At 44.2% G+C, this 14,045-nt stretch overlaps 1 long non-coding RNA gene across 1 annotated transcript; it reads right to left on the reverse strand.

Moving 5' to 3' along the window:
- Positions 1 to 2,391: 2,391 nt before the first annotated feature.
- LOC120242451 lies at positions 2,392 to 10,264 on the reverse strand. The gene is made up of 3 exons (XR_005531079.1): positions 10,233 to 10,264; positions 9,351 to 9,475; positions 2,392 to 2,457 (listed from the first exon to the last, which is right to left on the reverse strand). It is a non-coding gene; the product is annotated as an uncharacterized LOC120242451 (long non-coding RNA).
- Between the last annotated feature and the right edge of the window lie 3,781 nt (positions 10,265 to 14,045).

Genomic DNA, 14,045 nt, shown 5'->3' on the forward strand with positions numbered 1-14,045 from the left:
TTCATTTTGAAGGAACAATTGAGATCATTACCTGTGAGATAAGACCAGGCTGGGTTCATTTTTCCCCCCGCTATTACAAGAATTTGCCTTGAAGTATCTTATCTTAATTTCCTCTCCACCTCCCCAGATTCACGGCAGCACTTCTGAACCTGTGCCTGCATGTAGTCTTAATGTCTGCAGATTATGAGTTTTTCCCAAAGTAGATGCAGATACATTGAGACTGCATGCACACTTATGCCTCTTACAAAGTTATTTTTCACCTGCCTCTGCTCCATTTTCTTTCTCTTTCTCTGTGGCTTCAGAGCCCTTGTTTCTTTACCACCCTGCTTTAGTCCCTTCTCCCCCTCCCCCCATTTATGAAAAGGAACAGCAAACTGCATTTTCCATAAAATCCATTCACACCAACATACAAACTCTTTTCAAGTGTCTTGTAATTGGAATTCCTTAAACTCTAATCGGGCTTTATTTTTTGAGAAAGAAGTCAGGCATTAGCTTGCCTAAAGTAAAACTATCTGGGGAGGGGCAGAGGTGACCTTTCTTCCCCTTCCTTTTCTATGATGTCCCTGACAGAATACATGTTCATGCTTTAATCCTTTCAGTAGGGTTGCTTCAAAGGGCAATTGAGATGTGTAATAGTTAATATTATGTGTCAACTTGGATAGGCCACAATATCCATATTTAGAGTCAAACATTATTCTAGATGTTTCTGTGAAGGTATTTTTCTTTTAGATGAGATTAGCATTTAAGTTAGTAGACTTAGAGGAAAGCAGATTAAGCAGATTACCCTCCATAATATGAGTGGGCCTCATCCAATTAGTTGAAGACCTTAATGGAACAAAACTGACCTCCTTTGAGAAACAGAATTCTACTAGGAGACAGCCTTCAGATTTGAACGGTAGCATTAACTCTTCCCTGGGTCTCAAGCCTGCTGGCCTATCCCACACACTTTGGACTTGCCAACTTCTATAATCATAGAAATTAATTCCTTAAAACACACACACACACACACACACACAGAAGAACTGAGAGGGAGAAGTAACATATATGCAAAACCCTACTGTGTCTGTTTCTCTGGAGAACTCTAATACAAGAGGTCTGGACCTGTCCTCTCTCTACCCTATAACTCTCCTTTCTTTCTTTGTCTTCTGCTTTTGCTCTGCCACTTCCTTTCCTGTTCTCTATCCCAAGACTTTCTGACCCCTGGTGGAGGGAAAGTCAAAAGCTGATTTTCTCTTTTCCCTTCCCAGGGAGGGAATTGGCTCCACAGGCAATTTAGAGCCCATGATCCAGGGAAGTTTTTTGTTGTGGTGGTTATTGTTGTTGTTGTTGGTGGTGGTGGTGGTGTTTTGCTGGGAGTTGCACCTGGCTTCTCTGGATGACAGTCACAGCAAGAAAATGGCAGTGTTTGCACAGCTCCTGCCATGAGAAACGAAAGCTGGTATCTCCTTCTGCTACTACTGGCTCATGTTGGAAATAAGCCTGTTGGTATTGACCAGGCCTCACAATATTCCATATCAGACCCATATTCTGGACACAGATCCCTCCTAAGGAAAAGCATACTCCTGCCTTCACGAAAGAGATTTGAGATGAAATCTCTGTGGGCGATTGTCAAAAGGCTCTTCCTATGGGCCTTGCAAATCAAAGACAGTTGAGCCTGGACCCGAAACAAAGAGCCTCGTTTAGAGTTAAGGAATAGATAAGGGCAGAACTTAAGTTAATACTTACACCTTTTATAACTGGTGATTTGTATGGCAGTCCCTTCCCTAAGGCCTACTTTTCACAAACACCCTCCCTCACACTGGCAGCTGAGATGAGGATAGATAAGAGTAGCTAAAACATAACCCAAAAACAAAGGCCGACACATTTAGGGCCTCCATGGTGTTTACACATTTAGCATCAAGTCAAAAAGGTTTCCACAAACAACTTATTAATCAGCTCAAAAGCATTCGTCATTTTGTGAGCCAGACAGAATGACTCCTAGCCCATCTATACACTTAACCTATGACCTAACCTTAGCGTTATTCACTTAGAACAAATATGTATGTTATCCTGTTTTTCACTAAATACGCTGTTATTTCCTTAGTTGTAAGATTTACTCAACCTCACTATGATTGGAGTAGTTCTGCAAGAATACCTCTGTAAAGCCTGCTTCTGTACACTTTCCAAAGCATCTTATCACAAAGAGTTATCCATTGTAAAAATTCCTTTTTTCTGATGTCATGTTATCATTAGACCTATAAATAAAGACACCAAAACCAACAGGACAGAGATGCCTGCCTGGTGACCAGAAAGAATCTCGGGGCTCTCTCACTCTCTCCCTCGCCGACACTGTCCATCCTTCAGGGACCCCTGGACCTGCCGGAGCGGCCTCCAGCGGTGGTTGTCTTTTTTTTTTTTCCATGTCTGAGTCTTTGTGACACTGAATCCATCCAGCAAGGTGACCAGGAGCTACAGCAGCTGGGAGGAGATGAGACAGACTTTCAGGACTACAGTTAGCAAAACTTTGGTGCTAAGTTAAGAGGTGGGTAGGGGAGCATTCCTGGTGATAAAAAGAGGTGGTTCGTAGACAAATCCTAGATATCTGTGAGGCTGAGGTGATGATGCTTACAGCCCAGCAGAATTTTAGAGATTGTCCCAGCCAATGCACCACAGCCTTTTTTGGCCAAAACCCACAATAAAATACATTTTAAAAATGTCACCACACCACAAGTCCACACCCGAGAGCCTGAGAACTCATACAAATAAATGAATAAAGTCTGCACTCTGTGATGTCATAATACTTTATGAGAGGCTTAGTCATTATGCCAAGTGATCATATATCATAGTGATTATATAAATCACAAGCTATGCTTCTGATTAATATGGTTATGTTTTATTAATTAGGATATTCATATCTGAAGCCCATCCACCTAGCTTGTTAGCCATGTGGTACAGCCACTGTTTTCCTCTCATGAAGAGCTTCTCACAATATAAATAATAGTGTGGTCCAGCATCCGGGCACAGAGCATATAATTCTAATTCTTCACCTCGAGCTAAATTGCTACTGGTAAAATCATATCCAATGTCTAAATGGGGATAAATATATTCAATTATATAATATTTGGTATGTGACTATTGAATAGCTATAATACCTGTGAGATTGCAGGGTAAGGGTTGGAGACACATGACTATTTTTTATTATTTATTAAATAAATATTTATTGAAAATATGCTGTATTCTAACCACTGTTATGGGCACTGGTAACAGAGTAGGGAACCATGAGGAGGGAGGAAAGATTTAGCATTTTCTATTTGGAGTTTCTAGAAATCACTATGACTAATCTTGCTTCTCTATGTATCAGTTTTTTAACCCAAGAGTACCTTCCTAATACAGGTGTTAAAATAATTATATTAAATTGTGAGGTGTATATTGTGTTGTTCAACACATAGTAGGATGATGGTGATGATGATGATAATGATGATGATGATAAAGATGATGATGAAGGCCACTATTAGTTTTTGAATGTTGGTTGGTTGGGCAGTTGAGGAGTATGGGTAGCTCAGTAGGTTGAGCATGCAACTCTTGATTTCAGCTCAGATCATATTCCTAGGGTTGTGGGACTGAGCCCAGCACTGGGCCCTGCACTGAGCATGAAGCCTGCTTAAGATTGTCTCCCTCTGTCTCTGTCTCTCCCTCTCTCTCTCTCTTTCTCTCTCTCTCTGTGTCTCCCTCTGCGCCTCTCCCTTGCTCCTGTTCTCTCTCTCCAAATAAAAAAATAATAATAAAAAATAAAATAAATGTTGGTTGGTTGGTCTGTCCCTGAGTGGATCCAGGGATGGGACTTCTAACCTGAAACAGTTCATCCTAACACATTTATTAATTGCTGTCCATGCACAAGATGCTGTGATTAGCACAGGCAGGTCTATGGCACCTCCAGGGAACGCTGACTTCAGACACTACATATCAATATTCAAGTCTCACATGCTGAAGTGAAATAAAACAAAACACAACACTAACCTCTTCCAGATCCACATCTCTATTTAGTTTAGAGATCTTCCTTCCTTCCTTCCTTCCTTCCTTCCTTCCTTCCTTCCTTCCTTCCTTCCTTCCTTCCTTCCTTTCTTTCTTTCTTTCTCTCTCTCTCTCTTTCTCTCTCTCTTTCTCTTTTTCTCCCTCCCTTCCTCCCTTTCTCCGTTTCTCTCTTTCTCTCTTTCTTTCTTCATTCGCCCAGAGGTGGGCTTGAAAGCCTGGCCATATCTGCTTTCTGTACTCCTCATACTGCCTCCCACCTAAGTTCAGCACCAAACTTCCACCTCCCTATTGGGGAAATTGCTTCTGCCAATATCTCCCGCATTTTCCACTGTGCAGGACCGAAAGCCTGATTGTCCATCCTTCGCTAACCTGAATTCTCTAGTATTTGACATGGTTAACCAATCTTTTCTTCCTGATTAGCCTCCTCCTTGATTTCTATGAAGCTATCAAATCCTGATTTTCCATCTGTTTTTCTAGTTACTCAGCAGACTCCTTCATGGGTTCTTCCACTCACCCCTTTAAATGTTTGTATTGCCTAGAATTCACACTAATGCTATATTCCTTCTCACTCCACTGCTCTTGTTGACTGACTTTATTCTTACCCAGGGCTTCAGCTCCCACTTTTACAGAGATGATTCCAAAATCTATAACTGTAAACATTGTCTTTTTCTCAAGCTCAAAACCTAAATATCCCCATGCCAACAGATATCTTTACTTGGATATTTCACTGGCAGTTTCCATTCAGCCTTTATCATTGCTCACCCTCCACTAAGTATCAACTCCTCTTGCTGTTTCTCTGATTGGTAATATCACCTGCTCAGCTGCCAACATCAGAAGGCAAGTGGCAGCCTGAATCCTAAAACTTCAGCTTTTAGGAGTGAGTTTAGGGTTCACTTTCTTTGAGCAGCTTTCTGACACCCCAAATCCAGTTTAGATGGTCCAACTCTGAGATGCTAAGGCACCTTTGCATACTGTTACTTTAAATCGTATATTGTACTGCAAGATCTGATTTATTTGCCTAACTAGGCTATACACTCCCTTGAGGATAAGTGATCTATCTATTGTTTGTATCCCCAGGCCCAGTAAAGTGCCCAGATATTCTATTAATATTGGTCAAAGAACCCCCAAAACCCAAAAGACAACAATTAATGACTGAATGAACTTGTCAACAAAATAGACAATATAAAACAAGTTGGCCAATAAGATAAGATTCTGAGTTACCAGTAGATAATATAAAACTTGAGTTCTAGTTCCTCCCTAAGACCAAGAGTGATCAGATTCATCTTAGCCCGGGTGAGGTACCATCCTGTTTATTGATACTTACTACGTGTCCAGACTTATGCTAGATATTTCATGTAAAACTTGTTCAATTCTTCAAAGAAAGAAAATAGTGTTAATGTTGTCCAAATAACCATTGAGGAAACTCGGTGCCAGAGAACTCTGGCCCATTGCCCACAGCCCCCAGCTTCTAGGTGGCGTGTCCAGATTTAGAGCCAGACAAATTGATCCTTTTCTCCTTCACACCTTGGTTCTCTGAGTGGAATGATTCATTTTCCACTTATTACAGTGGAAGCAAGAGTGAGACCTGGGAGGAGTAAGACTGTAATGACTCCTATTGAGCATTTAAAAAATGCATTTTATGGTTTGTAGTTCTCACTATAATGTTTTTTTTTTTGTTATTTGAGTTCTAGAATTATATGAGGTGTGGCTATTAAATAATAAGGTGAGTTTATTGTAGGTCTTGTGAAATTTGGTCCCTTTAAAGGCATCTCCATCTTTTCCAGAAGGAGGTACTTTAATGTGGTTGATGTCTTGCATTGTCCCACCATTGACAAGTTTGGGCACCAGGGAAGAAATGAGAGTGTAGTAAAGAGAGTCCCTGGTGGGGATGGGGTTGGACCCTCTGCTGTCCACCTCACTGACTTTCTACAGATTACGGATAGTGGACATCAGTTAACTCATGTAGCAAATATTTGCTGACATATACTCTGTGCCAAGCTCTAGTCCACAGTAGAGGAATCAGGGATGAGCAAGACAGATATCCTACTCTCTGGGATCTTGCAATTCTAACGGAGGAAGATAGTTAAATACATGTCCACACATGTCTGCACATATACACACACATTTCGAAAAAAAGAGTAAGATAAGGATGAAGATACATAGATTGGCTTCTATAGCTATCTGTAGATCACTCTCTATGTCTTGGGGAACACCTTACCTACCTATTTTTACCATGCATATATTGTGTGTCTTATGTTTTTCTCCTGGCTTTGCTTATTTTATTTTTTTTTTGTTGCTGTTTTCGTGCATTCCTTGGGCTATTTTTGTTGCCATATTTGTTTTGTTTTGTTTCGGTCAGTTTCATTCATTTTGGCACAGAGAAGGGGACTTGAATGCTCACTGTCACTAATAGCTGCCATTGTGCCAGGCACTATAATAGAGCTTTCACGTGTATCATCTGTCTTAATTCTCACAGCAACCCTTTGAAGAAGCTTTTATTAACCTTGTTTACAGATGAAAAGATAAAAACACAGTGGAGATAAGTAATATGCCCCAGATCACAGAGCTCATAAGTGGCAGAGCTCGGATGTGAAGCATGAATTTTAATTCATGCCCAATATTGGTGCTTTTTACTAGCTCGAGCAGATGAGTCCTGTGTTAGAAAGGATTTTAAGTGGTCTATGATGAAAGAAGAACAGATTAAGAGTCAACTGACCTGAAGTCTGGCCTCAAGTCAGCAGGTGACCAGGAAAACCGTTTGACATATATTTCCTTCATTTGCAGAAGTGCAAAGAGACAATGGGAAGTGAAGTTCCTCATTCCCACCTAGCACTGATCACATAGGTAGCTATTATATGGGAACTGCTTTAGGTTTTATGGAGTTCACTACTTGTGTCTCATTCATAGTATTGTGTTCTGGTATCCGTTGCTATTTCTTGGAACTTCCTTGAGCCTAGAAACTGAAGGCTCAGTTAATTCTTACCTCTCTGGTCACTAGCAAACATTTCTAGTTTACTACACCTCCTTGTCCTGAGGGCCCTGAGAGAGCCACCTTCTTTAGGCTAAGTTACAAAGCCTCCTTGGTCGTTCCACCCCACTGGGTCCTTACTGATTTAGGTAGGTTTCTGTAATATAAATATGTATCATGCATGGGCTTCTTACTTTATGTTTGTTCCTAATGCACACACAGAGCAGCTGGGTATAATCTTTTCCCAGATAAACACAAGCTGTAAGTTTTCTTTGTTTATGAATAACACACAGTTTGAAATTCCTTTTACAACTGGAAACAAATTTCATTAGGCACATTCAGATATTTCTGTTGGATCCAGAATTCCCCCAAAGTCACCCTCACCTAGGCAGTTCCTCCATGTAAACTAAAACCTTATTAATAACTACTTTTGATCTGTAGGTGATCTTCTGGTGACTTCTAATTCTAAATTGGCTCTTCTTTAAAATCAGAGAAATACCTATCCTGTTTCCCATATTACACACACACACACGACCTTCAAATAACTTGGGATTTTGTCCGCTCTGCATCCTACAGCTTATCTGTCCACAAAACCACTTCAGGGAAGAAACCTCTGCATGGGAGAATTAAGTACTTTGTATAGGTAATAAGAGCTAACATTTATTGAGTGCTTACTGAGTGCCAGACAGGATGCTGATGACATTACACACAGTATTTCATTTTAACACCCAGAAATACTGTATGTACTCATTATTATCATTGCCTCTACTTATAGATGGGAAACTGAGGATTAGCAAAGTTAAGGAAATTGTAAAAAGTCACACAGAAGTATTTACAGGTAGGATTCAGATAGACTCCAGTGTCCCTGTTCTAGTCCTACTACACTTTAAAACAGGGGCTTTCAATTGACCAAGATGATAGTAGACACATGACTTAAATGTGGACCATTTCACACTTATTAAGGGGAAGTGAGCAGCATCCTTTCAAAAATGGACAGATAACTTCATGGCCTCACTCTGCATCAATCCTAAAATCTGCCCGCAAGAGCTGAGATGTGGCCAAACAGGAGAAATACACTAGGAGACAAACTGAAATCCATGGAATTGCTTAGGTTCTGAAGCTTAAGATAAGGGGGATTATTTTTAATGTACAAACAAAGGCAGAGAGGCTCCTATATCTGGGATGAGGGTTATCCATGGATAACATGTCTCTCTACCCTCCCTCCCCCCACCCGAAAGAGTTTTACCACCTCTTTTAAAATAGTAAGCTTGGAAGCAGTTTTTCGATGAGATCCTAGTATTGTCCTCAGCTCTGTATGGTAAGCTTCAGACTCTTTTCTCCCACTGCCAACCTCACATCTCCATCTGGTGGTCTCATGGAGCTTTGTATTCACTCAACTCCGGCTTCTCAAAATCTATTCCTTCTGGAGACATCCTCTTCACAGGAAATTGTACCCCTCAATATCCAGTTACCAACCAAAACTTAGGAGTCATCCTCAGTACCTTTTTCTTTCTCAATCCCAAAATCCAAACTCTTAGAAAGTTCTAAACTCTGTTCATCCAAGATATACTTCTCACATTTCCATTTTCCCCCATCATCATTCCCTGATATTGTCATGATATTGTCATGTCAATATTGTCATGATTTCCTTCTTGTTCTACTCTTAAAAATCTCCCGTCTTCCATTCTGTACCCTTGAATACCATTCTCTATATGACAGCCACATTTCAAAACTATCGTTCAGTTCATGTAGCCTCTCTGCTTTAAGTTTTCTGAAGAGACTGCACTGCATTGGATGCACCTCTACCTTTTCTATTATAAATCACCACGAATATCAAGATGTCTGTAGATCTGGATCAAAGCTGTAGTTTGCACATGGGGCATTTACAATCTTTTACTCGTGACTGTCTACATGTCACAAGTTGTTATCAAAGGAAAGTGGTAGTTATGTTGTATAATCATAATTTATGATTGTGAAATGCTTCCAAGGTGCTGAGTTCTTTGGTGATGTGTTACCCATATTGCCTCACTAGTTGTCACCCTGTATTAGTCGTGTTTTGGTATTTTCTGTATTTTATAATGCCTTGACATCTGGGAGGCATGCTAATACTGGAGATACTGCCCCTCCTAGGGTTAGCTAATTCCTAGAGCTAGCAAGCAACTTGCCTTCCTTCAACCATAGGCAAGCCTTCATAGGCAAACCAATCAAGTAAAAGCCCACATCCTGATCAACCTTGTTTATCCAACTGTCACACACCAAGCTATTTCCTCTGCCCTAACTCACCCCAGGAACACTAGACACCACCACTGTAGCCCAGAGCCTGCCAAATTACTCAAACAATCTGATCCTAAGTTGGCTCAAGCTTGCCTACCTTGCCTCACTCAGTCCTTCTCATGGAGACTGCAGCTGAGGCTCTGTGGTTTTGTTTTCTCCTTGATTCTTCTCTTCTTGACCCACCTTGGTGCTTCCCCACGTGGCTCTGCACATCCTCTCCTCCTGGGAATGATAAGCAATAAATAAATTCTTCTTTCAAGGAAGCTGTCTCCACATCTGTCAACATACTAGACCTCAAAACAAAATCCGGAGGAAATTTTGAGACCTCCCAAACTCCCATGAGATAGGTATTTTTAGGTACCAGTCACACAACTGAAGGGTTAGGGAATCAGTATCCAAAGAGACAGTCTAACTTCAGAAAGAACACTCTTAGTCAGGACTCTTAATTTGTCCTCATACAATTTGTCTTCATATATGGATATAGATCTGAGAGGGGTTTAACTGGGAGTCTCCCCATCATGGTGGTACTCAAGCAGACATTTCTAAGAAAACCCTCAATATAAACCACTGTAGTCCTCGTTCATTGTGAACCTCACCCCTTGTTCTCTTTCCCATTCCAAATTGGTTTGGCTTTTCTACTCTGTAATTGGAATATTGGCCCCTAACAATGCCTTACACACGAATGAAATCTCTGCCACAAAACTGCAGACAGCAAAGATTAACATAAGGATTAGGCCACTGCGGTTGTTTCTCAGATTCACTAGCCCTTCACTAGCCCCAGAGTTCACCCATTTATTCACCCACAAATATTGAACTAGGGAAGGCAGCTTACAGAAGAGAAGAGACACAGTAGACCCTGTGTTCTAGAACTCCAGATACCTATAGTTGGGGGAAGCCAACCCAGAAAAAACAAAAGGACACTTATCCCTTCCTCAAAAGAAATACTTATTACACATTATTAAGAATATATATGGGGCACCTGAGTAGCTCAGTGGGTTGAGTGGCCAACTTCAGCTCAAGTCATGATCTCACGATTTGTGGATTTGAGCCCCATGTCAGGCTCTGTGACAGCTCAGAGCCTGGAGCCTGCTTAGGGTTCTGTGTCTCCCTCTCTCTCTGCCCCTCCCCCACTTGCACTCTGTCTCTCTCTGTCTCTCAAAATAAATAAACATGAAAAAATTTTTAATAATAAAAAAAGAACATTTTGCTTCAACTTATCTCTGCTGCTCTTCTTGTCCCTTCTGTTCTTTTCCCAGCTGGACTAGTTCCCCAGTAACTTTTCCCATTTCAAACAATCCTTGATAGACTACGTTAGCATTTAGCAATGGCTTTGTTTGCATCTCCTGAGAAGCACTAGGACCAGACCTACAGGTGGATGAGTAGGGAATGTCACCTGAGCCCACTACAACCAAGTGGCAAGTGCTGACCCAACCCCATGCCACCATCCCCCAGGGTTCAAGATACGAAGTCTGTAATTGAAGAAAATCATAAGCACAGTCTCACATCCTCAGCTTTACTCAGGTTAAAGCACTAAAAAAAGCCTTTCCAGTCTGGTGATAATGGATAAGAGCATCTCAGAGTTTAGAGGATTATGTACGATGTGTCTACAGAAAACCCAGGTACACTCAAATCTTAAGGAAAGATGTGTGTCATTAAAACTGGCGGGTGGTTCCAAAATAAGTAGTTTGGCTGCTCTTTGAGGCCTGAGCCTCTCTTCTGGGCATCCTTTCTCCTCCCACCGTTGTAGCCCAAGTGCTCAGGATGAGTGTTCTGCCTAACTCCTGCCTTCATTACTATCTCCTCTCTGGAAAGAAGATGTTATGTGTTTTTTTTTTTACTATATTAAAAGATATAAAGCATACATAGCAACACTAGTGATAAGTATTCTTTTTTCCTGAGGTGTGATGCTCTCACTAAAAACTTTAGACCTAAGAATGTATGTGGGCTCTCATTTTACAAGAGAGGACAGAACAGTATTTATTTGTGCTCAGTCCCTCATAACCCAGTACAGGTAGAATCTTTAGAAAGCTAAAATGATGAACAAGAGTTTAGAGCTTACTTAGAATTAAATTCCATTGTTCAGAGCCCTGCCTAATTTAACACAAGGATGTGGAAAAGAATAAAGAAAATGCACATAGCAACCATTAAATTATGATGTAGGGGTATAGGCTATGCTTCCATCAGGTACGAGGTGGCTCCGGCCCGGAGCAAGAGAAGAAAAATGACAGGAGAGGAGCAAGGAAAGCCTGAGCACTCTGGCTAAGAACTGAACTAAATTAATCAAAGCCCCAAAGAAACTGATAGGTTGGCTTTCAGAATGGCCTATCCACCAAGTCCCCTACCAATACCATTATAGTGTCAATTCATGTTGTGAACATAAAGCCATAGATGCAGTTTCAGAAAATCAACCCTAATACTTTTTAGGATCTCCATGGGATTTTCCTATCTTTTACTTTTTTACAAGAAGATGCTTGAGTAATAAGAATGGAGTAGGTTGAGGACTATTCTGTAGGTATGAAGAAATTCAGAGTTGCCAGTTTGGGGGAAAGAGTCTGGAGCCAGACGTAGCTCAAAGGTGGGTCATCTGAGCGGAGGGTGTACTTCATCTTTTTGCAAAAGCTCCGGGGAGCTCTGCCTTGGGACTGTAGGCAGCTTGGCGGGTGGCAAACAGCGACCGTGGCGAGCGCGCACACACCAGTTTAGCCACCTCCTAGGAAATGAGGATCAGTTCTCCAGCCCAGGGTCTGGCAACTTCGGCTTGCGCATGGGGAGGGAAGGTGCGAGCATCACTTTTTTCCATTTGCTGCTTCCCCCCCCTCCCCCCCGCCCCGCTACCGAACTCTGTCTTCCCTCACTCCCCTCCCCCTCCCCCCTCTCCGCCCCTTGCAGGAGAAGCCACCTAGAGGGGCGCGGCATCCTCTCGGCTGGCTCTGGTGTCCGGGGGAGAGCGGAGCCGGCTGCTGCACCGGCCTCACGCCGCTCCGCGGTACAGCCCGTGTGGGCGCGGCGCGGCAGGGGTTAAGGTGGGCGCCCGCGCCCCGCGCCCGGAGCCCTGCGCCCGCCCGCCAGAATGAGCGCGCAGTCCGCCCGCTCGCTCGGCGCAGGCCCCGGAGAAAGTGGCGGTCAGTGATGGAGCCGCTGCCATGACAACCCCGGCGGTCGGGGCCCGCGCGCGTCGGGGCTGCTCCCGGGAGGAAGGCGGCGCGGAGGCCGGGGGCGGCCGCTGAGCGTGGCGTCCGCGCGTCCCCGCGTCCCGTGCCGCGTCCCCGGAGGAGGCGGGGGCGCCGTCCGCCAGCTCCCCGTGCGCCCGAAGCCTGCGCCGCGCGGCGCTCCGCGGGCTGGCGACGCGGGCCGGGCCGGCCACCAGTCGCCGCCCGCGCTGCGGTGGAGGACGCCCACGGCACCGACGGATACTCGGGCTGCGACGGCCGCCGGTCCCCGCGCCGGAACTTTTTGCCGCCTTTGGGTTCCAGATTCGAGACTCGGGCTGGTCTATAAATACATCTATACATGTGTGTGAGCTAATAAAGCATTTTCTCCTCTCCTTGAAGCGGCAGGATTTAGGACATCTCCTTTATGTCAGAGACACTTGACTTGCTTCTTTGGGTTATAAACTTTTGATGCCAGACCTCTGCAGAACGTGCCCAACTGAATCTTAAAGTAGCATCTTGAAGAGAGAGGCAGAGAAAGAGCAATCTGTGACCTTCATCCCTGCACCTTCCTTCTTTCTCTCCCTTCCTGGCTGCCTCCCTCCTCCCCAGGGGAGCGTCAAGAAAGCTCTTTTTGGATGCAGGAGGGGGCATCTGGTTCTGCTAGGCTGGAAAGCTGAGGCAGGATTTGAGGAAGAATCATTAGACTCCGGAGAGCCTGGACTCGTTTCTCCTCCTTCCCCCTCTCTGCTTCTGGCTTGTTCCATCCCCTTCCCGTCTCCCCACACCACCGCCCGAGACCCGCTGGTGTGCGGGGCGGGGGACAAGGACCGTGCCGCTGCCGGAGTTCTGGGAAGTTGTGGCTGTCGAGGATGGGGGTCTGTGGGTACCTGTTCCTGCCCTGGAAGTGCCTCGTGGTCGTGTCTCTCAGGCTGCTGTTCCTTGTACCCACAGGAGTGCCCGTGCGCAGCGGAGATGCCACCTTCCCCAAAGCTATGGACAACGTGACGGTCCGGCAGGGGGAGAGCGCCACCCTCAGGTAGGGAGCTGTACTTCAGCGGGGTACTGAGCCCCTCGGATGTGAGGATGTGAGTAGGGGCCAGCTAGCCAGAGAGAGAGAGTGTGAGTGAGCAGAGGCTTGGGTGGGGGATTGGGGCATGCGACGGGCCTTTCTTCAGGCCCAAGAGTTGCCCACTTGAGGACTATGGCTGCTAACACCTGTTTTCCTGGACAGGTTTGTCATTTGTTCTAGCTTTTCTGGTCCAGGATCTGATCCGGGACACTGAGGTGGGTGCTTGGGACTCCGTGTATCTATGGGGACATGAGTTGGCTAGATTCACTTTTGCCCAGGCACCAAGGTGAGGCCATGAGAGCCCTGCAACTACAGTAGTGGGGGTTAGTCTAAGACTACTGAGAGCTTTGGTGGCTTTCTCACAAAGCAGAGGTTATGTGATAAAGCAAGACAGTCTTCCGGATGGGGTGGCTCTGGCTCTACCAGAGAGATACCTAAAATGTCAGGCTCTGGAATTGCTTGTGCTGGGCCATGGCCCTTTATGAGTCTGCTCAAGATGCAGCCATCCATGTCAACCGTGTGTGGTGCTCCTGGGACCCCTATTATAAAATTATGAGGTCAGGTTTTTAAA

Source organism: Hyaena hyaena, unplaced genomic scaffold (assembly GCF_003009895.1).
Source record: "Hyaena hyaena isolate Hyena2069 unplaced genomic scaffold, ASM300989v1 scaffold_305, whole genome shotgun sequence".
Taxonomy (NCBI): Eukaryota; Metazoa; Chordata; class Mammalia; order Carnivora; family Hyaenidae; genus Hyaena; species Hyaena hyaena.